The sequence below is a fragment of the Theropithecus gelada genome, chromosome 4 (genome assembly GCF_003255815.1).
Source record: "Theropithecus gelada isolate Dixy chromosome 4, Tgel_1.0, whole genome shotgun sequence".
Lineage (NCBI taxonomy): Eukaryota > Metazoa > Chordata > Mammalia > Primates > Cercopithecidae > Theropithecus > Theropithecus gelada.
The window spans coordinates 19,562,785-19,590,374 of NC_037671.1; the positions used below are offsets into that span (position 1 = coordinate 19,562,785).

The 27,590-nt window shown below is 42.3% G+C and overlaps 1 protein-coding gene across 1 annotated transcript in view; it reads right to left on the bottom strand.

Moving 5' to 3' along the window:
- Positions 1 to 27,590, bottom strand: part of ATXN1 (ataxin 1) — a 458,821-nt gene that overhangs the window by 206,885 nt on the left and 224,346 nt on the right. The window contains exon 5 of the mRNA XM_025381666.1: positions 14,797 to 14,857. The gene's annotated coding sequence lies outside the window, so the exon portion shown is untranslated. The remainder of the gene's footprint in view (positions 1 to 14,796; positions 14,858 to 27,590) is intronic.

A 27,590-nucleotide genomic window follows, 5' to 3' on the forward strand; every position in this document is an offset into this window, starting at 1 on the left:
TCTTAACAAATGTAACCAATGAATACAGGAATGGGCACTCGTGGCTTAGGATGAAATTTCTGGTAACAGCATCAAACACAGACTAGATGAACGTCAAGATGATGCGCTTTGAAGAACGGTATTACATGACCTGCAAAGTAGTTCAAAAGATGAGGAAGATACTGATATAGTAGATAAAAGTTGTAAGTAAAATTATTTCATATAATATGAAAGGGTAAGAAAGCAATATGTCTAAATTAATGTATATATTATTTCAAATGTCTTTGAGATTAAATAATTTAAGTACAAATCTGATGGTTTAATAGAAATCTCTAAATGCTTAAATGCTTACAGTCAAACTGGTCAAAAAATTCATTGAAAGGATAAAGGATGGCATAAATGTGAATTTCTATGGTATAATGCAGGCCCAGACTTCTTGAGCTGCAGGCCCGAAGACTCAACTGTCTTTCTGAAATATCCCCTAAAAAAATGTCTCAAACCTCCGACCTATTAGGATGGCTACTATCAAAAAAAATTTTTTTAACCAAAAAATAACAACTGTTGGTGAGGATACGGAGAAACTGGAACTCTTGTGCACTGTTGGTGGAAATGCAAAGTGGTGCAGCCACTGTGGAAAATGATATGGCAGTTCCTACAAAAATTAAAAATAGAATTGCCATGTGATCCAGCAATTCCATTTCCGGGTATATACCCAAAGGAACTGAAACGAGAATCTCCAATTTGTACACCCACATTCATAGCAGCATTATTCACAGTAACCAAAAGGTGGAAACAACCCAGGTATTTATGGACAGACGAATGAATAGATAAAATGTGATATATACAAGAGTGGAATATTCAGCCTTAAAAAAGCAAATTCTGACACATGTTACACCATGGATGACCTTGAGGACATTGTGCTAAACAAAAAGTCACAAAAGGACAAACCCTGTGTGATTCTACTTATAGGAGGTCCCTAGAGTAGTCAAATTTATAGAGACAGAAAGTAGAATGATGATTACCAGGGGGGAGGGGGATGGGGAATGGGGAATTTATGGTTTACTGGGTATAGAATTTTGCAAGATGCAAACAGCTGAGACTGGATGTGCAATAATGAGAATATACCGGATACCATCGAGCTGTATCTTGAACCCAGCTACCTCTCTCTGATGTCACTGCCACCATTCAAGCCCAAACCACTATCATTTTCTATCATGTCAACTACAGGTTTCTTACCTGGCCTCCCTGTTTTTCTTGCCATCCTTTTAATGTCAGACAGTAAAAAGTGTCATGAAAATAGCAAGGCAGGGGAAGAAGACTGGCATACTATATTAGATAGGATGGACAAGGAAGGCCTTTTGGAGGTGACATTTGTGCATTCATTCAGGTCATTTTTCCCTTCAAAAGTATTCGATAGCTCATTCTGACTGTCCTATTTATGATAATTCTGTAACCATTCAGGACTGAAACCCTGACAGCCCCTGGACACCTTCTGATCCTTCTCTCTCTGTATCGCATCTATTCTCTCTTTTTCCCACTGCTAAGAGTAATCATGCTATCTGTCCTATCTATTACTCCTTCTCTTGGAATGGGCTGTCACTCCCCACTCCCATCTATCCTACATACACATGCCAGATGAATCTTTCTAAACTGCAGTTTCAATCTTCTTTCTCGTTTCAAAATCTCTTGTTGCTGGTTCCTCTTTGCTTCCTGAATTAAGTCCAGAGTTTCCATCCCAGACTGTCTGACAGTCTACAATATGGCTTCCACTTACCTTCCCAACTGTTATCTCCCACTTTTCCCCATCACAGGCATACGGGCAGCCCCTAGTTCCCAGAATGTACTCTTCACTTTCCAGAATCTGTGTGTCTGGTCTCAATGGCCCTCACACACCTCCCCCCGATCCCTGTTGCAAACTAAAATCCAATTCCCAAATCACCTTCTCTGTGGAAACTGGCCTGATTTTCCCCATCAGAAGCGATCACTTCTATCTTTAACCCTCTGAAGCATGTTTTTACTTTTATATACAGTTTATCGCCTTCTGTCTTATGCCGTATTTATTTGTATACTTTTCCTAGTTCCTTTTCAGATCACAGGATTTTTGAAAATCCAATATGGCTCCTGTCTTCTGCATCACCTAGCAACTTGTTCCTCGAAGTGTGGTCCTGGGACCAGCAGCATCTCAGGCCCCATCTCAGACCGACAGGATCAGAACCTGCATTTTTACAGTATTCCCAGGGGATTCCGACCCACTTGATCAGGCTCACAGCAGCCACTCATCTCATACTTGACTGGTTGAACTGACTAGGAAAACAAAGTATGAGAAAACAAACATAACTTACATAACTCATTCAAAGACCACTGTGAGTGAATAATGCTTTAACTATATAAAACTAGGGCCAGCCACAGTGGCTCACACCTAGCACTGTGGGAAGCTGAGGTGGGAGAATCACTTGAGTCCAGGAGTTCGAGACCAGCCAGAGGAACACAGTGAAACCCCATCTCTACCAAAAATACAAAAATTAGCTGGTCATGGTGGCGCACACCTGTAGTCCCAAGCTACTTGGGAGGCTGAGGTGGGAGGACTGCTTGAGCCCCAGGAGGTCGAGGCTGCAGTGAGCTGTGAGTGTACCACTGCACTCCAGCCTGGGTGACAGAGTGAGACCCTGTCTCAATAAACAAATAAATAAATAAATAAATAAATAGAAATAAAAATACAGTAAAGGTATAGAGAAAGCAGAAGTTTAATTTTACCAAGCTTCTGAGGGAGGAAAACAAATGTCACCTTGGCCAACCAAACAGATCTGGGAAGATTTTGTCTTTTTATAAAGCTTGTCTATTTATGGGTGGGAAGTCAGCAGAAAAACTGCTTGCCAATAGTACACTTCTCCCACTTTAATGAAATCGGTTGGCTGTGAAAATATGTGCATCAAAGTTTTAAAGAGTTTTCTGTCACATCCAGTAGACTTATAATACAGATTGCTACAGATGGAAGATTTATCCTCATTTGATGTAGCAACAGCACTACGTTCTTTGAACTGTAACAAAGCTTTTGATTTTTTTTTCCCCACGTGGTAGACAAATCTTAGTAAGAAAATACAGACTTGATATGACACATACTCAACTACTGTAAAGTGGGTGCTTAATTTAGTTAGGGATAAGAAGGGTGGAAACTGGGGAAAGTCCTGCTTAGAGGGCACCTCACTGGCCACTAGAGGGCATTAACATGTGAATAAAATCATCCTGATTTCCAGGATTCAAACAGTAGACACCATGCATGGGAATTAATGGGGCTACTGCTTCACTCTTCCTTTCCCCTTATAAATGGCCAGAGAGCTGAGAATTGTAAAGATGTGGAAGTATATCTAAACCCATTTTATGTTTTAACACAGTAGACATTTAAGGGAATAAACTTGAGCCACGCTAGCTGCAGGACAAGGATTGACATACATTTCCTTCAGGGTGCCCAATTTCCATTCTTCAGAAGTCCACAACGTTCTGAATAGCATCAGTCTTTTCTCCCTCAGAATCAGCCTAGCAGCAAGTCCGAAACCTCCAAAAACTTCTCACACCTGTACTCCTAGCACTTTGGGAAGCCGAGGTGAGAGGATTGCCCGAGCCCAGGAATTCAAGACCAGCCATGTCTCCAAAACTTCCAAAATCTTCTCCAGCCTGCTTGCTAAAAATTCAAGTTGATAATCTATCCATTGCAAAAGGATATTTCCTTGAGGAAGTAGGAGGAAGATAAGCGAGGCTGGGGAAGACTGAAGACAACAGTCCTCAGTCCTGAGGAGAATGAGCGGGAAGTGACTGATGGTCAGTCCCAGGCCACCGCCCTGCCTTAGTGGGTGTCTTTGCCATGAGGTGGCCTTCCAGGTAGCTTGGCTTGCTTCTGCACCTAAGCTTATAATGGCAAGACTCTAACCTCGCCTCTCCAGCCCCCATCTTTCTCCTCAAACGGTCTCCCTAATCTTTGTACATACTCATGGGTTTAATTACCAGGCAGGATGCCCTGAGGCAGCCAGGTGTTAGCTGGCAAGAGAACACACAAAGGCCTCCCCTCCATTCAGCATCAGGGCGATAAAGATATCATTACCCTCAAAGCCAGCTCCTCAGAAGTTCTGCCACCACGGCAGATATGAAAGGCTTTACCACATAGTTTTCATACACAGTTCTTCTTCCTCAGAAAGCACCATTTGTTTGAGTATCCGTAAATAACTCCTACAGAAGACACAATTTGCTCTAATGTTTTGGAGCTATGGAATTTATTATGATCACAGAACCCGGAAATAGCTGAATGTGAAAACAGGAACATCTCAAATCACCCCTCAGCTCTAATAAGAGTAGGGCATTTCCAGTTAAAAGCCAAGTCATTGCTGTGTTTACTGCTCTCTCTCAATGAGGGGCCGCACTCCCAGGACAGTGTCAGCATACTTAGCATTTCAAATACTGAATGAAAACAACAGCATCTCCAAGTTCTCAGCATTTATAAAAGGTATTCTCTTCTAAAGATAAAGACAACTTTAGAATGCAGGCCCTTTTATTTTCTCCCAATCGGTTAAAAAGTGAAGAGAAATAGAATGGGCTGAACAAAATATATAGCAGGCTCTGTGGTCTGCTTTTTCTAAAAGTTCTGCCCACAGATTTTCAGACACCAACAGCAACAAACAGTCATTCCCTCCCTCCCGCAAGTGAGGGTGAGAGCCAATGCCAGGAGCTACAGCAACAGAAGAATGTACATTAGAAGAGAGACAGGAGAGTGGCTTAGACCCTCTGCCTGCCATCACCATCACCTCCTAACCAGAAATGACAACGAGCAGCACTTTCTAGGAATTTGTTAGTGGCTGTGATCACGTGTCCTTCTTGCACTCACATTTCTCTTTTGACCAAATATTATTTAGTAAGATGTGGCTGAGTGGCCCCTGGGAATCACCATTGAAACGGAAGGCTTTCTAAGTTAAATATCTGCTCGGTATCTGTTCTTGTGCAAGCACATTTCAAAAGTTCAGCCAACGGCTAGGAAAATGTTTGGGGCACGCAGAATCCCTTCTACGCCTTCTACGTGTCTGCATTTTTCAGCTCCTGAGTTGAGAAGACATATTAAAAACCCAGTAACATGTTTATATTCATTAAACAGCAAATGTCCTTTCAAACAAAATCCAACAGGGCAGAGATTACTGTTTGTGCTAATGGAAAGTGATCAAAAGCCCCAAGATTCTTTGGTTAGCTGACTCTAAAGCCTGTTCCTGCTTGAGTTTCTACACAAAGTACATCAAAAGAATATAGATATCACTGGAGATTCTAAATGTTTAAAGTCTCCAGGACTAGCAAGAAAATATGCTTGAAACTATAGGAAACAGGGAACAGAACAGTACTGTTGACTTCCACCTTTTCCCTGCAACACAATACATTATAATCTATAAATAGCTTAGCCTGTCTGTTTAAATATGCACCTCCCCCGGAAAAGATAGCGGCTTCCGATCATCTTGCTATTTGCAAGGAATCTTACTCACAAATCAATCTAACAGGCCACGGTGATATTACGGGGATGTAAAAGGGATTAAAATGATCAAGAGCACCACGTGTCTTCCAAGTCAAGTGGGGTCCTATGCCGTGCTGGTTTGAAGAAGTGGGAGAACCTTCATCAAGAGCAGCAACTCAGGTGTCTGTCCACTAGAGTAAGCAGGAGGTTCTGACCAGCAAGGGTAGCCTAGGGCGTGGGAGGGAGGGAGACAGTGACTTCAAAGCTTTCCTGTTCTGTCACACTTCCTGCACCTCTACCCAGAGGTGGCTGCTCCACAGACCCAAGCAGAAAGCAGACAAGAAAGGCAGGATGTCAGGAATTCTCTTCTCTCCCAGCAGCATCTTTCCAGTTCTAGCCTAAATGCAGGGAAAAAAGATTTGGGGCTGGGGCACCCCTGAATCCCAGGGAGCTCAGGAGCTCACTGATTCCTTGGAGCTGAAGAGTCGTTGTGCGCAAGCTGCACACGGCCGTGGCTTCTCTCATTAGACTCTCTTCTACCACTAGAGCCTGGCAGCTATGAAAAGTGACACGACAAGCCAGCCCCAGAAAGCAAAATGGGAATGCAATACATTCCTCCTCTCGCCCATCAAACAGCCTTCTTCCTCCTTTCTCGCAAATCAAAACTGACTCCCTCTTGTTGGATCACAAAGACCAAGAACGCAACGTGCAGTGGCCTTGTGGAGCTTAAAAAAAAAAAAAAAAGACTGTCAGCTTGTAAGAATTTTACCAACCGGCAAGACATTACCCCTCATGTCCCAGAGCCATGGGAAGGCTGCGTCTGACAGCGAGGCCCACCAGCAGGAGAGAGACGGTTCTCATGGGTGGATGGTGAGCCCTCTCTTATCAACAGCTAGACTCGGCAACCACATACTCCGTTTTACTTTCTTGCCCACATTTAAACCATTTTATCTCCACTAGAGGGCCAGGACGGAGATGAAATTTCAGCCTGGCAGTTCTGCTGCTGATTTAAGATTTGATCCTAAACCTTGGGGAGGGAGGACTGGAAGGAAGGGACGTGGGGTTCCGGCAACTCAGATACTCACAGTGGGCAGATCTGGGTCCCAGGCGATCCCTGGGTTCTGCCACTGGCTGTCTATCTCACGGGATGACACTGTGATTAAAATAATATCCACAGCACTTTGGGAGGCCAAGGCGGGAAGATCATGAGGTCAAGAGATTGAGACCAGCCTGGCCAACATGGTGAAACTCCATCTCTACTAAAAATACAAAATATTACCCAGGTGTGGTGGTGGGAGCCTGTAATCCCAGCTGCTTGGGAGGCTGCGGCAGGAGAATCGCTTGAACTCGGGAGGCAGAGGTTGCAGTGAGCCAAGATCGCGGCACTGCACTCCAACCTGGCGACAGAGTGAGGCACTGTCTCAAAATAATAATAATAATAATACTAGTAACAACAACAATATCCACAAAGTATAACACAGGACACTTTCAGTAGCCACCTGGGCTCAAAAATTGGGTTATCTCTGACTCCATTCCTTTCCTTGTTTCTTTTTTTTTTTTTTTTTTTTTGAGATGGAGTCTTGCTCTGTCGCCCAGGCTGGAGTGCAGTGGCGCGATCTCGGCTCACTGCAAGCTCCGCCTCCCAGGTTCATGCCATTCTCCTGCCTCAGCTTCCTGAGTAGCTGGGACTACAGGCACCTGCCACCGTGCCCGGCTAATTTTTTGTATTTTTAGTAGAGACGGGGTTTCACCGTGGCCTCGATCTCCTGACCTTGTGATCCGCCCGCCTTGACCTCCCAAAGTGCTGGGATTACAGGCGTGAGCCACCACACCCGGCCTCCTTGTTTCTTATATCCAAACAGTTGCTCAGTTTGTTCAACTCTTTCTTTGTAGTGTTCCCCACATCTGTCCCTTTATAACACGCCCATGGTAGTTCTCAAAACCTTATCTCCTTACACCGGCAACTGCCTTCCCTCTGGGACCCCAGTCTCTGTTTTCTCCACCATCTCACAGGCTATGGATACAGCTGTAAAGCTCATCTCACTAAAACATAGTTGGTCACATCCCCAACTTGTTAAAAAGTCTCCAGTGACTGCCAACCCCCAGTTCAGGACCCCTCCCCACAGCACTGCCCATTTACACAGTGACCACTCCTCCCTCCCCACCACCACCACCCGCAAACCACACACCAACAACAAGCACCATGTCCTGGGAATCTGTCAGTGGCTGGGACTCGGTCCTCCTGGCAGGCAGGTTTCTCTTCACCATATAATACACACGCAGCGAATGTGGTTGAGGGGTCCTCATTCTTTGGTCTAACACATGTGGTGTGACCCCTATCTCCCTGTCCAAGGCAGTCTCCCTCTTTCTCTCTCTGAGTTTTCCATTCTCCACATTGAGTCCCACATGGAGCTTCCCACTTACTTTACATGTTTGGTTGCTGTGTTTTGCTCAGCGTATGTGTGGCCCCTGTCTGGAAGTCCCTCTTCATTGATCTGGAGCTGAACTGTGGTCTGTTCACCAGGACCCCAGATGAAAGATGAAAGCATGAGAGAAGTGGATACAGAAGGAGGATGGTATAAGGTGGTCCGTACACCTGGGATGCAATCATGGGAGCATCCCGGACAGGTTAACTTTGCCTTAATAAAGCTTCTTAATTTTTAGCAAGCATAATGATCTCCATTTCATTCAGGAGGAACCAGGTTAGAAAGACAAGATGGGACCAGATAACTCGTGAACTGTGAGTTGAGCTGTGGACTGTTAGACAGTGATGTGTCTAAGACAAGGCCAATGTCTGGCAGGCCAGGGCTTTAATATAAGTTTAGCCACCTGCTACATTGAGTTTAATTTGCCCGTGTCCTTATGATTGTCCAATCACCATAGCTAATTAATGTTAACTATGTTGTGATTTTTATTAATGCTCTTTCCATTTTAGTAAATATTTTTGAGCCAGATCTGACTGTTCCAAGCCTGGGCTTTGGCGGCTGCCAGGTATATTACTGCTTCAGCACTACCAGGAGCGAGTCACAATGCTTTCTTATGTTCATCCATTCTTTTACCCTACACATTCATCAGGCATTTACCGTGTGCTGTGTGAGAGGACTGGGATGATGTGAGTTATATAAAAGGCTAAAAGTCATGCTTAGGACATAGCAGGTGACAAGTGTCCCTTCTAGGCCAAAGCTTTTAAGCATTTAATTGCTGGTGCAATTTTCCAATTTTTCTCTCTTCCAGCAATCATGAAAGAGGCCCCGAGATGGCTGGATAAAAAGATCACAGCGGACTGCATCATGGAGTTATGCACGGAGGACAGTTGTCCTGGAGAGATACCGCATCCACAGCGGTCACTGCATGAATGAGAAATAAACTTTTATTTTGCTAAGCTACTGAAAGTTTAGGGTTGATCGTTTCTGCAACAAAAGCTTTTCCTATCCTGACTAATATAATAGCTTTTATTTTCTCTATTATTACCATTTGGTAATGAATCATGTCTAACAATGCCTCATGATAGGCTTTATATTTACTGCCCTCAGTATCTTTTAATTGCCTTAATGTCACCTTTACTCACTCCTTGCCACTTAATGAGACAGGAGCCTCTTGAAGACAGTGACCCTGGCTTGTACTTTCAGGGCTTACCTTTTCACCCTCCAGCTCACATTTTCCTTCCTCCTTCACCATTTTCCCAAAAATTTAGTTGTGAGCCTTGCAAGCAGTAGCTGTTTAACTCATAACTGATGACTTGATATTTTCCCACTAGAAAATAATTCCCGATATGTAATGACAATTATCTATTTGCATTAACCAATACCACTATGGAGGCATGGATAATCAGGAATTCAGTGCAATGGCTACAAGAGGGCATTAGCTATTCATCTGTGACTTTATTTTAGCCATGACCTTGATTCTATGTCAACCATGGCTCATCATTTTTACTTATTTGTGTTGACCCTAATGTCTTTAGGTCTACTTAATGATTTTGGTCTGGGCTTCTAAAATTCTCATTCAGTCATTTGTTTATTCACACAAATACAGTAGCACAGAATAAAAGCTATGGAGTCAGGCTAGCTGTGAGACTGTGGGCCAGCCACGTGACCTCTTTATGTTCCCAGTTTCCTTACTCACAAAATGAGAGTTTAAAATGTATCTTGTCAGGTTGTTGTGAGAATTATACAAGTTAATATATGCAAGATACATAAAAGTTATTTTAAATTTTAAGATAAAGCAGTACTGGGCATGTTGTAAGTGCTTAGAATGCTAATATTGTCATCTACTGAGCACTTACTACATGGCAGATATTAGAGGAACAAGAAGGATTAACAGGTTCCCCAGTTCTTCAGGCATTTGCAATCTAGTAAGGGTAATAGATATGTAAACAAATAAGTGAAGTATTACAGAGCCGGAGACAGAGAGAACACAAGTACATACAAATACATATGCACAAAAGGACACAGGTATGTAGGTGCACACACATGCACACAAAGATGCACATGTGCACGCTCACCTACATGAGAGCACACACATGCACACATGCCAACTACTGCCAACTGATGAGCCACATATAGAGCAAGAAGAGACCACGATCACTGAACTAGCTCCTACAGGCTTGCCAGACAAGACAGGGCACCAGGGATTTCCAGGTAATTAAAGAGTGTGAGCAGAGGCATCAAACAACATCTATGCGTTTATTCATTCAACAAATGTTGATCAAATGCCTCCTATGTGCTTGACACAGTTTTAAATACTGAGATACATGCAGTCCATGAGACTGACAAGGCTTTTGCTTTCACTGAGCTAACATTCTAATAGAGGAGACTAACAATAAACCCACAGTTGGATGCAGAAGCCCAAGCGCCATGAAGAAAACACAACAGGTAAGAAGGCTTGAGTGAGCTGGGGGCGGGTAGGCCTGATGGAGTGCAGGGAACAGAAATACAGTCAGAGCAGGAAGGAAACACCACGCCCCGCCCCAGCTTTCTATGGGGGAGGATTTCCCTTACACCCTCTGACCTCTTGCGCCAATCTTTTCTTCCTCAAGGGTGTGGAATGAGTAACCCGGCTGGCGCTAAAGCCAACACGGTCTACGTCCCTCTCCTTGGATAGGGTTAATCTATAAAATTTTGAGCAGGGTTAGCAGGGATTTGGGCCTCTTCACACAGACAGGTGCCTGTAGACTCAAAACTTTCCTGCAGGTGGCCTGCGACCAAGCTAGACTGGGGAACAGGCAGGTGGCAAGTTAGCACATTGCCCTCAGTCACATAGCAGCATTCTGGCCCCCGTCTGCCTCAATACTCTTGTCCTATTTCTCAGTGGGCCTGGAACTTGGGACGGGAAGAGAACTCTTGTAAGATAAAAGTTTTCATAAGATAAAAGCCTTCCCTCCCCTAAACGGACCTCAAAACCAAATTAGGAATCACTATCCTTATCTATCAAACCTAATCTATCTGTCATCTTAATGGAAAAAATCCCTCCTATCTCTTACTTAATAGTTCAAAAAAATTGCTAGACTGAGAAGTCTCGTCCCAAAGACAAATTCAATACAGTGAATATTGGGAGTGAGGTGAGAAAAAGGATTATTTTGGTGCCAGTATAAAACCCAGGGGTATATGCTATGGTCAGTAGCCACAAAGAGGAAGATGAGGAAATGTGAAGATTTTAGATATTCTTACCTTGTGACTTTATATCTACATTAAAAAGAAAACCACATTAGGAAAATAATTTCTTGAGTTTATCTTTTCTTTGAAGAACTGAACAACATTTCCAATATATTTACACACTTGCCTCAGAATTTCCTTGGGAGATAGAGTGAGAATACAACGTTGTCATGAACAAATATTAATGTCATGGTTACTATCCGCAGAGCTCAGTTGTGAGCATTAGAGAATTTTTTTTAAGAAGATGAAGAAGAAGATACATGGTTCCTATCCTTGAAGGGCTTAGCCTCTACCTAGAAAGCCACTCAGGCCCCCAAAGCAATAGACACCAAAAAAGGAAATACAAGAGCAATGTCAAATGGATGGTAAAGATTTTTTAAAATGCTTCAGGAGTTCAGAGGGAAAAAAGCATCTGTTGAAACTAAGAGTCCTTACAATGCTTTCATTAAGGATTGTATAGATGAGAAAACATTACAGAAATGTGAAAGCCTCAACCACACATCAGTAGAGAAACTGCAATTAGAAACTGCCTCTCTGGTCCAAGCTCCCAGAAGATGAGAAATGGGTATTGCCTTTCTTTGTGCAGTCCTACTGGGCCTGGCATGGCAGGCTCCACTGGTAGGTGTCTCCTCAATCTGCAGTGTATTAAATGAGCACTCTGTTTCCCTGGATTTTACATTGCTCCATGTCGCTACCCACACATTTCAGCCAGGAGCAGCTGACCATGATGCACGGGAAGTATCCTCCCCACCAGGCCATTCTGACAGAGCCGCTGTGCCACAGGGAGGATGAAAAGCACAGACTCTCCACCTCCTTTCAATTGCTAAGGCAGGCAGGTGCTGCCAACCCTGCTGACCCATTCAGAGGCCTGCAGAACGGTCCTACAGGCATTGCCTTCTCTCTCATCAAGTCCCAAGATGGACCGGGACAGGAGGCAAGTGTTAATAGCAGAAGTAGATAGTAACAATTACGAAAACCACATTCTTCGCATATCACAGGCCCCAGGAGGGGAAAGGCAAGAGTGGATAAGGTGGGAAATAAAAGAGGGTATCAGGGCTGCCCTCATCCTGCCCAGGATACACTGGCTGTCACAGTCATTATATGTTTTCTGGCAGCACAGTCATGTTGCTATGGAACCAATGCATGTCATTGCCACCTGGCCTCTAGCAAATAAAATCACAGTGCTGGCAAGAGCATTTCCCTGGATTTCCCTTAAAGAGATACCATTGATGGTGACTGCTGTTTGAGCTTAGAAACAACAGCAGCATTGTTCCCAAGACCCAGCCCCATTGCATACTATGAAACTGAACCCAGGGACTCATGTTTTACAAGGTGTATGTGCATGTGGGGGCCAGCTTCTGAGCTTCTTTTTAGGAAAAAAAAAATACTCATGGCTTCTATCTGTGTTTAGTTTTTCTTATTTGGTAAAAGCAAACGGCTTGGATAATCAAATTTTGGATAATTTTGGATAATCAAATTATGTCGACATCAAACATGACTCCAGAAGGAAAGCAAAGTAGCCACAAGTGGTCTACATGGGTTCAGATGGTCCTTCTTTCATTCCTTCACCATTTCGTGCCTCAGACCCTTCTCTACCAGTTTATTCTTTACCCAAGGAATCCTATGATGTAGGCATGGAAATGGACATTTCTTCACTTTCTCGAGGCCCTTAATTGCCCCCTTCTTTTAGTCTAATTAATCTCTTGACTCTAAAGAGACCTTTACATTCCCCAGACAGCAACAGGTGTCAGTGGCCCACACTGTATCGTGGTGAGCTCCGAGGATAAACCTTCTGGGCTTTTCTCAGATAAGACAGGAATATGGAAACAGGAATGCTAACTCGTGTAGACCCAGCTCTGCGGACAGGAGAGATCAATATTAGGGTAAGTCAGCAGATGATCCCTCACAAATCAGCAATCTATGTTCTATATTCCATTCAATATGTTGGTAGAAACCAATTATGTCTGTATCTACATAAGGAGATGATCAAGTTCCACAATAATGACTCTAATTAAGAAAGAAGACAAAGTGATTAAGTTGACAAGTTGGATAAAATAATAAACACAAGCTCTTAATGCCACGCTTTGACCACTCCCTAGGTGAGATGAAATGTTTTGGAAATAAGCGCACTTAGTTCACCAACCTAAATGAACACAATTTGAAGCCAGATTTAACCTAGCATGTCTTAAAAAAAAAAAAAAAAAATACACAATCAAGTCTACCTTCTGGGATTCTAACTGAGAATCCTGTTCTTAACTTCTCTCCATCTTATCGCACAACTGCACTCTTATGTAAAAACCAACATAACTTTAAAAAAATGAATAAATGGGGCCGGGCGTGGTGGCTCACGCCTGTAATCCCAGCACTTTGGGAGGCCGAGGTGGGCAGATCACGAAGTCAGGAGATTGAGACCATCCTAGGTAACACTGTGAAACCCCGTCTCTACTAAAAATACAAAAAATTAGCCGGGCACGGTGGCGGGTGCCTGTAGTCCCAGCTACTCAGGAGGCTGAGGCAGGAGAATGGCATGAACCCAGGAGGCAGAGCTTGCAGTAAGCCAAGATCGCACCACTGCACTCCAGCCTGGGTGACAGAGAGAGACTCCGTCTCAAATAAATAAACAAATAAAATAAAATAAAAGAATAAATGTTTCTCAAAAGTCTCTATGACTGTAGGTCAAATTTGTACTTCAATATAGGAACCCTGATGGGCATTCTTCTGCAGGTGCAGACAACCGCGAGTCGAGTGTGTGGGTCGGCAGCTGTACTGCACACACCTGCAGGTGTACCGTGACTTCTAGCTGCAAAGCAGATGTACCACCAAGTCTCAGCATGTGACAACGTGGCACTGCAGATGCAGTGGTTTGGAAAGGACGCAAAGGAAAATAAGCTTTCTCAGATGACGTCCGTAACAGAAGTGTTCTGGGTACACTCACTCTGCCAACCCCTTTACTTAGTAGCCAACTATGATTATGAGGAAGTCAAATAGTCAGCATCAGTCTTGACCTTTGCCTTAGGGGTGATCATTGTTAGATGACCAAGACCACTTTAAGTTGAACTACCTATAATTCTACAGCCTCAAAAAGAATCTGCAGATTCCAAAACCAGTCTTGTGCAGGACAAACATCACGCAGCTAGGAGCCAAACACACCTGTGTCATAATCCCAGCTCTGCTACACTCCATGAAGCCCCACAAAGGTGATGTGAAGCCTTTGGGCCTCAGCTGCCTCATCTGTACATAGGGCCTTTGCCAGACAAGCTCTCAGGTCTCATCTGGGGCTCACATCCTATTATTCTTGGTCATGGAATTCAAGAGACATTACAGTCACTTGAAGAAATTGGATGGTTCCCCCTTGCCCACAGCTGTACTTCTGTGCACCAGTTGCTGAGAGAAAGAAACTTCCTCTCTGCGAGCTGGACAAGGCAATAGCAATGAAGATGACCTCACAAGAGGCAAAGCATGTGAACACCAAAAAGAAATGGCAGAAAAAATCTACAAGGGAAACCATCCTCTCCAAAGGACCCAGTGATGAGGAGAGTCGACGACCAGGAAAAATACCTTGGTTCCAAGCATGAGAAAACTAGAGAATGCATGCTGTCACACACTTTTTCTTGGCACATCATAGTAATTGGATAACATTTTGATGTGGGTAAAAATACAGGAAAGATTCAAAGGATCACTCACCCTATGAAAACAGCAGGTCGATTTCTTTTCACGAAGAAAATGGTCTAATTTCTTTGGAAAACTGGAAGAGAAAAAGAGATTTTTTAAAAAAATTAATAACTCCATTTTCTAAATCAGTCCAAATGAGCAGGCCTAGAGGTGATAAGAAATTCCAGCCCCTAGCACTTTGGCCTTTATTAGGTGCACAATAAATGTCTGAAGAACAATAGATGCGTGATTATTTGGCTGACTATATGAAGTTTAAAAGCAGAGCTTTGAACAATCAATACGTAGAAAACAATCACAGGCATGATTCATTTATCATGAGATGTATGGTCCTTGTGACAAAGAGTCCATATTGTGGTGCCCAAGAAATCAATTTTTTAGGTGCGTTTTTTTAAAATGTCATGTCCTCCATGCCCACCATGATGCTTATTGAAGAAGCCTTTTTTGTATTTTTTTTAAAGTAATGTTTCTGTAGAGATGTTGCCCAGGCTGGTCTTGATCTCCTGGCCTCAAGCGCTCCTTCCACCTTGGCCTCCCAAAGTGTTGGGATTACAGGTTTGAGTCACTGTACCCAGCCTTGTTTCGTTTTCTGGGATAGGGTCTTGCTTTGTCACCCAGGTTTGTCATAGATCCATGCCCATTTTATAGTTGGAAACCCTGAGGCCCAGGGGACTGAGCCACTTGCTCACGTGCATACGGTTGTGAGTGGCAGAGTTGAGCTCAGACCCTGGGATCCTCCCTCCAAAGTGCCTCTCATGGGGGAATTCAGTGACCGTGGATGGGGGTGCCATCATAGCTCACTGCAGCCTCAAACTCCTAGACTCAAACTCCTGCCTTAGCCCCCAAGTAGCTGGGACTACAGGCATGTGCCACCACACCTGGATTAAAATGTTGTGTTTTTTCTTTATTTGCAGAGATAGAGTCTTGCTACATTGCTCAGGCTGTGAAGAAGTCTTAGTAAATAACCAAAGTACCCCATTCCTGCACTTTGCTCTTTCCCAAAATGGTATACCCACAGCTTCACTCCCCGCAGTGATTTGTATGTAATTAGGCTCATATGGGAATGTGGACTTGGCAGAGGGGCGCTGGAGGCCACATATCAGGCTGACTAAGTAATCCCGTGAGGAAGCCACGGTGTCTGAGATACTGACGGGTCAAACAAAGTGTGGGAAAGAACAGAGATGATGTGAATGTTGGACAGAGGAAGCCTGAAAGACAAAGGGAGATAAGGGAGCGACGGCAACAGACTGTTTAATCTACATCACACAAGGAACTAAGCTCAAGATCCAACTCAACAATAATTTCCAGAGACTATTTTAAAGACGCCTTTGCAGGTTTAAGAGAGGCTGTGAGGCAAATCTATTCCAGCTCCTGACGTTCTGTGGGCAAGTTGCACAGGATTCCAGAACCTTTGGGATTCATTCTATGAGCTGTGGAAGGCCACAGCCTTCCCGCCCTTTTCCTCAGAGGACATGGACTGCATGTGGCCACCAAGGCAGGATACAGCTTCTTCAGGATGGCCCACCAGCCTGTAGGAAGATTCCCAGACTCAGTTTCTCAGAATCTAAAGGGCACTCCTCCAAGTCCCACAGAGCAGTCCACAAGTATTTAACGTGACACTGACTATGCAGTCGGACTATCCTAGGCTAGGTGGGGCTGCAAAGACAAAGGTTATGCTCCAATTGAAAAAACTGCCAGAAAACCATGCAAACATTGAAAAACGGTAGATACTGACAAAATCTCTGAGCCTCTTCTTTGTTTTAAAGCAACACTTTATAATCCACTCACACGCATTGACCTTTTCATCCTAACAACAGACGAGATGTCTACAGTACGAATTCTTGAGACCACAAAGATAGATTTCAAAGTCAGACCTCAGTCTGAGCCTCAGCTCAGTCACAGAGGAGCTGTGTGGTTCCAGTCACTTAAACTCTCTGAACCCTTTCCTCATTTGTATAATGGCAATAACGATACCGACTTCATAGAATGTTTCTAGTTTTTAGTGTGGCATTTGGTACGCAGAAGAGACTGAATAAAACAAAAAGGCATTATCACCATTTGGCACAACATGTTCATATATCTGTAACAATGGAGGAAAGACACAGGAGAGGCTTTGGTGACTTAATAATTTGCCAGAATGTGACTGGGTGTGGTGGCTCACTCCTGTAATCCCAGCACTTTGGGAGGCTGAGTGGGGTGGGGAGGTCAGGAGTTTGAGACCAACCTGGCCACTATGGTAAAACTCTGTCTCCACTAAAAATACAAAATTAGCTGGGCATGGTGGCATGCACCTGTAATCCCAGCTACTTGGGAGGCTGAGGCAGGAAAATTGCTTGAACTCGGGAGGTGGAAGTTGCAGTGAGCCAAGATCATGCCATTGCACTCCAGCCTGGGCAACAAGAGCAAAACAAACAAGCAAACAAAAAACAACAAAAGAATTACCAGAATGTGAGTACCTGCACCGTATTCCCTTTTTCCTCACCCCTCACAAGTAGATGAGACAAGTAGCCATATGATCCAGAAATCCTACTGCTGGGTATATACTCAAAAGAAAGGAAATCAGTATATTGAGGACAAGTCTGCACTTCCTCTGTTTGTTGCAGCACTGTTTACAACATCTTAGATTTGGAAGCAATATAAGTGTCTACCAACAGATGAATGGATAAAGAAAGTGTGGTATATACACACAATGGAGTATTAGTCAGCCATAAAAAAGAATGAGATCTAGTCATTTGCAACAACATGGATGGAACGAGATCATTATGTTAAGTGAAAAAAGCCAGGTACAGAAAGACAAACTTAGCATGTTCTCACTTATTTGTGGGATCTAAAAATCAAACCTACTGAACTCATGGACACAGAGAGTAGAAGGACGGCTACCAAAGGCTGGGAAGGGTAGCAGGGTGTTGGAGGGGAGGTAGGGATGGTTAATGGGTACAAAAAAAGTAGTTAGAATAAATAAGATCTACTATTTGATAACACAACAGGGTGACTGTAGTCAATAATAACTGTACATTTTAAAATAAAGAGTATAACTGGAATGTTTGCAATGTAATGGATAGATGCTTGGGGGGATAGATACTCTATTTTTCATGATGTGTTTATTTTACATGTCTGTATCAAAACACCTCATGTACCCCATACATATACACACCTACTACGTACCCGCAAAAATTTTTTAAATTAAAAAAAATTACAGGACTATGCAGTCAAAAAAAGTGGATGAGACAAATGAGAACAAAATAAAACTGTTTACTGTATAATCATTAGATAAACAGAAAAACTCAAGTAATACAAATCCACAGAAGTCCCACTAATAATCACTATTAACATTCTGGTTATATGACCCCAGACTCTTTCCTATGCCTAAGTATACAGAGTATATTGTACATATACATTTAGAAATAAATCTACATATAAACATACAATCTATTTATAACATACTATGATAGTATCCATAGTATTTTGCTGTCTGATTTTTTTTACTTATTAATTATATTGAAAACCTCTTTTAACATCAATAGATGCATCAACATCATAATTTTTGAGGACTGCAAGAGTATTGCATTGAAGGAATGAACCAATAAATATTTATTTGTTGAATTTACAGAGTCTACCAAAGTGTCCCAAGTTTATAAGAAATGACTACATATTGTGGTAGCATGTGGTTTTTTTTCTTCTACATTTTTCAAGATTGAGAAAGGCAGGCTAAATAAATATAAAAAGCCTTAACAGCAAAAAAGTGTTTTGGTTTGAGTGGGTGTAGCGTAGAAGAACACAAACTAACACATATACCACAGGGAATAGAATCACACATTAGAATATTCAGTAGGTGGCCGGGTGCGGTGGCTCACGCCTGTAATCCCAACACTTTGGGAGGTCAAGGCAGGTGGATCACCTGAGGTCAGGAGTTCAAGACCATCCTGGCCAACGTGGTGAAACTCCATCCCTACCAAAAATACAAAAATTAGCTGGGCATGGTGGCAGATGCCTGTAATCCCAGCTACTCGGGAGGCTGAGGCAGGAGAATCGCTTGAACCCGGGAGGTGGAAGTTGCAGTGAGTCGAGAGTGCACCACTGCACTCCAGCCTGGGCAACAAGAGTGAAACTTCGTCTCAAAAAAAAAAAGAATATTCAGTGGGTGTCCAACATATTGAAAAAGGACTCAACCTTAAAGACTCGGGATAAAGGGTGAATAGGGATGGCTAGATCAAGTATTAAATCATTAAGTCTGAAGTCAAGCAAATGTCCTTGTTTTCGGCCCAATTATGGTAGAGTTACTTAATGATACAGAGAAAAAGTTAACTGAAAACTGTATGATCTTGAGGGATCCTAGAAATTAAATCACTATTTGAAGGTGAAAACCTAAAAAAAAAAAAAAAATCAGGACTTACCATATTTCTTTAGAAGGTATCAAAAATTAAAATGTTCATTTGGTGTTAATATTTCTAACCCAAGTTCCTTCTCAAAGAGAATGGTTGGTTTGCTAAAAATATATGTGATAGGATTTGCTGAAGTCACATGACACACCCTTGCCCTCAATTAAGGGTGCCATACCTCCCCAGTGACTAGTGACACTCCAGGAAAATCCCACTCTTTAGGGGAGCCTGCGGAAGTGAGTGTATCCCTGCAATGGGCAGAGTGTGTGGAAATCATGTCTCCAGTCATGAAGACACGAATGCAGTTAACCTTTTCTGAGTATCCAACACTGCTCCATGAATCAGGCAGCAGATAGGGCTGGCAGAGAGCAGCAGAGGAGAAGGAACACACAGCAGCAGCAAAGAAATGCCATAGGAGACAGATACCGGCTGCAAAATCCTGGCGAGATCAAAGGTGGAGATGCAAAGTAGAGCAACACAGAGTCTGATCTGTGAAACCAAGGTGCATAACCAATGGTAGGTGACAGTCCCTTACAACAAATGCTCCCTAAATGCTTCAACCCTGGTCCAGCTGACGCAATTTTTAAGGGGAGTGGTAATTTGTGGTGGGGGTCATGCTCTTAGAAAAAACATGTCTATTACATTTTGACCATGTGAAATAGAATCAATGTCAGGAAAAAAGAACACAGACCTTAAATGTCAGCACTGGATGGGGTCAGAGAGAGCATTTCTTAGACAATTCACTCTAGGCACTTACAATATCATGGAATATGAACTGAGCTACTTTTAACAAATCTCTTTTCCTGGTACAATTCAGAAGCTGGTGAGATGTTTCTAGATCTAGGGACAGAGTTTTTGCTTTGCCCAACTCTCTTGTAGTCACCGCTTTTCCATGAGTGAGCAGTAGATGGTCAGGCTGTGTTGTATGCTATATAATGGTTTTTTTACACCATCAAGACTAAATCTTGATGGGTGTGGTGGCTCATGCCTGTAATCCCAGCACTTTCAGTGGCCGAGGCGGGAAGATCACTTGATGTCAGGAGTTCAAGACAAGCCTGGGCAACATGGCAAAACCCCGTCTCTACTAAAAATACAAAAATTAGCCAGGTGTCCTGGTGCATGCCTGTAATCCCAGCTACTCAGGAGGCTGAGGCAGGAGAATCTCTTGAACCCGGGAGGTGGAGGTTGCAGTGAGCTGAGATCGCACTACTGCACTACAACCTGGGTAACAGAGTGAGACTCCATCTCAAAAAAAAAAAAAAAAAAAAAAAAAGACTAAATCATACATTGCTTCCAAAGGTAGCTCCATATCCTTTGAAGGTATACATGGGAGAGTCCATAACATATCCTGTATTCCAGATCTAGCCATAAAACCATGTGGTTTAGATTCTAACATCCAAATCTAATTGTGTGTCTCTGGTAAAAATGACTTGTCCAGTAAAACTGTGCTGATACTATATGTTCCACAGTTACGTTATCATCATATTTTCAGACTAACTGACTTTTGGAAATGCTGTCTTGTCATTGTATTGTATCATCCTGAGTAAGCATTAAATTCCTTCATATTTGCCACAACCATTTGCTAAGTGGCTAATTTGTATGAACACATTTTTATCTATTATCTCTAATCCTGACAAAAAATCTCTGTAAAATAGGTTTTATTAGCCTCATTGTACAGATGAGGAAAATAAGGCTCAAGAAAAGTAACCTAACCAAAGTCACCAGTAAGTGACAAAGCTAGGTTTGTCTGGGTTTCACGGCCAAAGAGAAAAGATGAGCTCCCTGGCAACATGCACGAGAGATTAAAGTCTCGATATGTAAGCATTCTGACAAACAAAAGATAAGCACTTGCAGCCAGGCACGGTGGCTCATGCCTGTAATCTCAGCACTTTGGGAAGCTGAGGCGGGTGGATCACCTGAGGTCAGGAGTTCTAGACCAGCCTGGGCAATATGATGAAACCCCATCTTTACTGAAAATAGAAAAATTAGCTGGGCATGGTGGTGTGTGCCTGTAATCCCAGCTACTTGGGAGGCTGAGGCAGAAGAATTGCTTAAACCTGGGAGGTGGAGGTTGCAGGAAGCTGAGACTGTGCCATTGAACTCCAGCCTGGACAACAGAGCAAGACTCTTTTTTTTTTTTTTTTTGAGGGTAGCAAGCGAGGATGTGAGAACAAAAGTTACCCATGACATTCAGTGGAGAGTTGTGTATTAGTGCCCAACAGGTGCCAGGCAAGCGTTCTTCAGGCAGCACAGCAGGACCAAAGTGCTGACAGTGGCAACGGCACAAAATGTAGCCTTGGCAAGTCAGTCTAACAATTACTTTGCATCATTCTGATTATGAGCCACAAGCATGCAATCAACAGCATAGAGACAGTCTTAAATGATCTCCATCAGCATTTTACTTTAGTTATCAAAGCGTGGCAGATTGAACACACGCTCATCTGACCTAAGCGCAATGTTAATAACCCAAACACAAAGAATGTGCAGGAATAATAATGGCTCAAGAGCACTGGCCTTGCTGGGGGCCCATTGGTTATAACAGACGTATTTAATTTAAATTGAGTTAGGACTTCAGTGAGTTTACAAATTCCCTAAACTTACTATGGCATGATGTACATGTCTCTATGAGGAGCACTTTTCACACTCCATGGTAAATTTTTGTCGTACTCATCTTCTCCACTAAATTGTGACCCAGCTCTGATAGCCTGGATTTTACATCATTTATCTCTGTGTAGCAGACATTCAAAATACGTAGAAATGAATGAATCCTCAGAGAATCATAAATAAAAGTCATGCTTATTGAGTCCGTGAATGTCCCCAAGTTGGAGAAGTCACTAGCATTTCAAAGAGCAACATCTGAATTCCAAAATTTGTCTAAAATTGAAAAGACGATTATAAATATATACCATGAAATTTGGTACATATCTATTCTTAAGGAATTAAAACATATAAATATAAAAATAAGGAACTACTCCTCTGATATTGACTGAAGAAAATCATTTTCAAAGGGACTCTTATCAAAGCTCTATTTTCAACATTCAAGCTTAAAATGTAAGGGGCAGACAGTATTCTGAGAATGGTTTTCAAGGAATGTAATTAAAATCAACATAGGTTGTAGAACCAGATCCAGAAGAGAAATACTGATTGCTATATTTCAGGGGGGAAAAAAAGGTCAAATTGTCAAAAAGTAAAGAAAAGGGCATGAAAGTTTTCAATACTGTCTCCATGCCCATCACTTCACTCACAAAGTGAAGCAGTAAGATTCCATGAAAGGGTTAAGGGTTCATTTTGCTTTTAGATAAACATTGTATCTGGAGCAAAAGGTAACCTCTTGTCAGATTCATCCATTGTCAGAATCTTATTTGCACGGTACAAAATGACTACTCCACCGTTTTACTTAAGAAAACATCTACCTGGGACCTAGGAGAGGGTGGAGGTGGGAGGACAAAGAAGATCGGGAAAAATAAGTAATGGTTACTAGGCTTAGTACCTGGTGACAAAATAATCTGTACGACAAAGCCCCATGACACAAGTTTACCTATATAACAAACCTGCACACGTACATCTGAACTTAAAATATAAGTTTAAAAAAAAAAAAAAAAAACACCTACATGTAGCTGTCAATCAGGTTTTATGATTTCCTGGGTGTCTGTGTTCATGGGTGGGTATGAGTGTGTGTGTATGTGCAGGATTTCTTTCCCATTATCTCAATGGGTATTATACATAATTTTTTAAGTCAATGCTTAATACTCTTCAACTGCCAAAACATACCATATAAACTCTTCAAAGACAGTGTCCATACACCTTAACAAGTCCTCTAACAGCTAGCATAAGTTTACTGTATACATGGTCAAGGCATTGAACAGAATTTGTAAAAAAAAAAAAAAAAATCAGCACATCAACAGTATCTCAAAATTCCAAAATTGGCAATCACTGCCTCAGCAAAGCTGCACCTCTGACCTGGAGACAGAGGGGAAGAGAAGCAGGAAACTACCTTTAGGGTGCCAGGCAACAAGTTGCCTGCGGTCTACGTTTCAGGGCAGGTCCTCTTCCATAACTCCTCTCACCACAGCTAAAGATCAGAGCTACTTCACCAAAGGTTAGTACGAATAGGAAATATCACAGGGGAAAGGCAGGAGTCAGATTCTGTGACTTTAAAAAGTTCAACCCAGGCCAGGCGTGGTGGCTCACACCTGTAATCCTAACACTTTGGGAGGCCGAGGCCGGTGGATCACCTGAGGTCAGAAGTTTGAGACCAGACTGGCCAACATGGCAAAACCCTATCTCTACTAAAAATACAAAAATTAGCCAGGCGTGGTGGCAGGAGCCTGTAATCTCAGCCATGCGGGAGGCTGAGGCAGAAGAATCACTTGAACCTGAGAGATGGGAGATTTCAGTGAGCCGAGATCATGCCATTGCACTCTAGCCTGGGAAACAAGAGTGAAACTCCGTCTCAAAAAAAAAAAACCCAAAAAACAAAAAACAGCGCTACCCATGTTAGAAACCTTTTGGTCACATCTGGTAACAGCCCCAGTGATGCTAAGAACATGAAAGCCATTGCCCCAATCAGGGTCTATCTTATTCAATTAATACTTAAAACAGTAATATCTACTACATAAGCTTTATTGTTTTCAAAGTGAATAGCTTGCAGTCAACATCACTACATTATATATATGGTTTGTAAAATAGTATTTCTTAAACACCTAGAGGCCGGGCGCGGTGGCTCAAGCCTGTAATCCCAGCACTTTGGGAGGCCGAGACGGGCGGATCACGAGGTCAGGAGATCGAGACCATCCTGGCTAACAAGGTGAAACCCCATCTCAACTAAAAAATACAAAAAATAACTAGCCGGGCGAGGTGGCGGGCGCCTGTAGTCCCAGCTACNAAAAAAAAAAAAAAAAAAAAAAAAAAAAGAAAGGGACAAATATTCAAACTATATCATGTACTACATTGTATTCCCAGAAATATAGCTACACAATATCATTTAATAGCTTTGCATTTATTTTCACGTATCATAACTGTTTACCTTGTTTTCATTATTTAAATTTGTGTTTTAATTTTATCATTATTTATCATACTACACGTTATCATTATTCTCAATAGTCATAAAAGAAATTAGGCCGGGCGCGGTGGCTCAAGCCTGTAATCCCAGCACTTTGGGAGGCCGAGACGGGAGGATCACGAGGTCAGGAGATCGAGACCATCCTGGCTAACAAGGTGAAACCCCATCTCAACTAAAAAATACAAAAAATAACTAGCCGGGCGAGGTGGCGGGCGCCTGTAGTCCCAGCTACTCGGGAGGCTGAGGCAGGAGAATGGCGTAAACCCGGGAGGCGGAGCTTGCAGTGAGCTGAGATCCGGCCACTGCATCCCAGCCTGGGCGACAGAGCGAGACTCCGTCTCAAAAAAAAAAAAAAAAAAAACCTAGAACAGCCAAAGGGCAGCAAACTTTTTCTACAAAAGACCAGAGAGCAAATGTTTTAGGCTGTGTGGGCCAGACAGCTCTGCTGCAACTACTCAATCTGTCATTGTAGTGCAAAAGCAGCAATAGAAGATACTCATACAAATGGGCATGTCAGTGTTCCAATAAAACTTAATTTACAGAAACAGGCTAGGGTGATATTTGGCCCACGGTCCATAGTTTGTCAATACCTGGTCTAGAATATTATCACACTGAACAATTATAAGATGGACTCTCAACTTCCTTCCTTTCCTCTAAAGAGATTATTTTTCTTAGTGAAAAGTTAGATGACAATATCATACAGTATCCAAAAGCAGTCAGTGGTGTATTCTGTAGCATCCACCACTGAACCTCATCCACAATAAGCAGATATGGGCAAATCTTAGAATGCCAGGTGGAGTTTTCCAGAGTGGTAAGTCTCTACATATTCATCTCTGCATTACATATGTGCAAAGGGAACAGGCTACGCCATGGAACCCCAGATAAATGCTAAATAGCCTCTTGAAGCAGTGTACTATCTAGGAATGCAAGAAGACTCTTGAGCAACAATAAAAAACAAACACCTTGATTAAAAAATGGGCAAAGGACTTAAATTGAAATTTCTTCAAAGAAAATATGCAAATGACCATTAAGCACATGAAAAGACACTCAACATCACTAATCATTAGGAAAATGCAAATCAAAACCACAATGACATACCATTTCGCTCACATTAAGATGGCTTTCATTAACAACAACAAAAAACAAACACCAAAACAAGAAAATAACAAATGTTGGCAAGGATGTGGACAAACTGGAACTCTGTGTACACTGCTGATAGAAATGCAAAATGGTGCAGCTGCTGTGAAAAATACCATGATGGTTCCTCAAAAAATTAAAAAATTACTACATGATTCATCAATTCCACTTCTAGGTATATACCCCAAAAAACTGAAAGCAGGCACTGGAACAGATAATTGTATTCCAGTGTTTATGGCAGCATAATTCACAATAACCTAAAGTGGAAGCAACCTAAGTGTCCATCAATGGATGAATAGATTAAAAAATGTGACATATATGTGCAATGGAATATTATTCAGCCCTAAAAGGGAAGGAGATTCTGACACATGCTGCAACATGGATATGCAGTTTTGCTTTGGGAATATGAAAAGTTCTGAAGATGGATGGTGGTGATGACTGCAATATAATGTGAATGGACTTAATGCCACTGAACTGTACACTTAAAAATGGGAAAAATGATGACTTTTATCACAATACAAAGAAGAGGAAGAAGACCCCTGTGATCACTTGACCTTATAAGGGAGCTTTTCAGGTGATCTTTTTGGATCAAGATACCCCAAGACATTTCAAATGAGAGTTGAAGCTTGAGAGTGTTGGTTTATGGGAGGCAGCTGATGAACTGTGGCCTCCTTTGAGTGTTCCAGGAAATCAGCTTCCACATCTGGCAATCATTGGACTGAAAAAAAATATGAGAGTTCCTTTGATTCAGAGTGAGCTCTCACATGAGATTTGTAATATGGCCAGAATGCTTGCAATATTCTTTTCTGAGTTTTACAACCTCAGAGATTCCATTTGACAGTGGACCAGGAGTAAAGTCACTGATAGGAACAAAAGCTACGAAAATTTACCATAACTGATGGAGGGACATAAGAAAGGGCAAAGAGGTAAAAGAAATCACCATAATTAAGGCAAAGCCAACCTATCTTTCAGGATCACAGTGAAAACTCACAATCTCCAGTTATGAGTAAGAGGAGTCTTCTTCTTTCCCTAACCCTATTCTCCTTTGTCATGCACATGACTGCTTTTAGGTGACTTGTTTGAAATGTAAGCTCCTTTGAGTCTAATTCGGCATAACACTTAACACCATACACCATGCACAAGAGATGACCTCATGGAAACTGTTCCTATTTGCATAGCACTATTCCCTGGATTACTCAGGTATCATCCTTGCAAAAGTCAAAGTGATACAGGGTTGCATTACCTACTACAAGCAGAATAATGTTGAGTCATGGTTTCTCAGCTGAAGGAAAATGATATCATTTCTTCCTATATTCTTGGTAAGAATCAGAAGATACCTCCAAGCCAGCCCAACCATAAATCCTACGACCACATATATATGACACTGACGACGACCTTCAGGTGACAACAGGTTTTCCCACGCTGCCAAAATAAAGTAGAAGGCTGCGTAATGGTCTAGTACATTTGAATCATGCACTTCCAACTCAGTTATTGAGAATGGTCATTAGAGGGTCCGAAATAACCTGGTTAAGCAAAATATTTTCTGACTGTTAAAGAGTTTTAACCAATATGCAGTAAAATGCAGTTTTCAATCAGGGGCACACATCTCTACTGCAACCATTTTTTGACAGTTTTTTTAGAGAATTGAAAGCACCGAATAAAAATGTGGACATACGAAAGACTGCTAGAAGAAAAAAAAAATAAATTCAGGGTAAGAGTATATACTAGATATTTAGATAGCTGAAGCCAGTGGTGTGTGGAGAAATGTTTAATAAAAGTGGGAGGGGAGAGAGGACCCCTGATTTGTAGCATTTGCAGACTTCTGTAGTGTAAACACTCCCACCATGGCCAATTTCAAGGTAGTAACATGATGTCAACCTGCTCCCCAAATTCCCGAACATTTAATACTTGGCTCATAAAAGTGCGTGCAAGCTGGCTCCACCACACCACTGGTCCATTTCCTCATCCCACCAAGAGCAGTCAACCCTACTTCCTACCTAAAACAAATCCAAGAAGCAAAGTCCTTCATTATTTTCAGCATCCTTCTTATCCATAGATATTTAAGAGACTATCTGTTCCCACTTCCATGTCTTTGCTTCCAGCCGCCTCATCTGGAATAAACCTTGCTAAGTCTGCTCTTGTATAAACAGCTTTCTTTGAATGCTCTTAGGCTAGGTCCCACCAGCCCTTCTGTATTCTGATTTTCCACAGCACTTCTCTGTTACTGTTCT